The following is an 857-nucleotide window of genomic DNA, read 5'->3' on the forward strand; positions in this document are numbered from 1 at the left end:
AGACTCTTGTTTGTGAGGCTAGGGTTCTAGAGAAGAAGAGGATTGGGATCCTACTTCTTGTGCAAAGAGAATTCTGTGTGAATCTCTTGTAGATCGATCACTTGTGATCGTTCTGGTGTGTGCTATCTCTGTAATCTGTTCATCCTAGTTGAGATTTGGAGCGGTGGAGGACGTAGGCTACTTGTAGCCGAACCTCGTTACATCTTTGTGTTTGCTTTGCTATTTTCTTCCTTCTTCTTCCTTTGATCTTTGATAATCTGCTGCGGTGCTCAAGTGTTTTACCCTACTGATACCAGAGGTAATCTTTTGCCCTTCGCAGCGGAAGCGAAGTGGTGATCCTTGAGTCCGGTGTCGAGGGAGCGAGAGAGTGCTTATCCGTTTGTTCTCTCTTTGCTTGTCCGACATCGGTGGCGGTGCCAGTGTGAGTGGGTTCCGGCGCGGGCGCTGACAACAAAGAGAATTCTTGAAAAAATTCTTTCCTGCACAAAGGACTAACTTTTTGAAAAGGCACATTAGTAATTTCCAACAAAAAGACCATGAAACATTTTATGAATGCTGGGAGAGATTTAAAGATTTGCTTCTCTCTTGTCCTCATCATGGGTTTGAAACATGGAGAACCATTAGTTTCTTTTACGAAGGGTTGTCTCCACAGTTAAAACAATTTATAGAGACTATGTGCAATGGTCTATTTTTGGAAAAGCAATCCGATGAGGCATGGGACTATTTAGATTCTCTCGCAGAGACTGCACAATTATGGGATACAGGGGATAGAGTGAATAAACCCTTACCTAAGCCTACTAGCGTTGGACACGGGGGCCTTTACAACCTTAGTACTCAGGATGATATTCAGGCTAAAA

General features: G+C 43.5%; 1 pseudogene; it reads right to left on the reverse strand.

Moving 5' to 3' along the window:
- Nucleotides 1-505: 505 nt before the first annotated feature.
- LOC120109119 (small nucleolar RNA R71) lies at nt 506-603 on the reverse strand (annotated as a pseudogene).
- Nucleotides 604-857: the final 254 nt, after the last annotated feature.

The sequence above is a fragment of the Phoenix dactylifera genome, chromosome 4 (assembly GCF_051530095.1).
Source record: "Phoenix dactylifera cultivar Ajwa chromosome 4, Ajwa_hap1_PhDact_Kaust_v1.1, whole genome shotgun sequence".
Taxonomy (NCBI): Eukaryota; Viridiplantae; Streptophyta; class Magnoliopsida; order Arecales; family Arecaceae; genus Phoenix; species Phoenix dactylifera.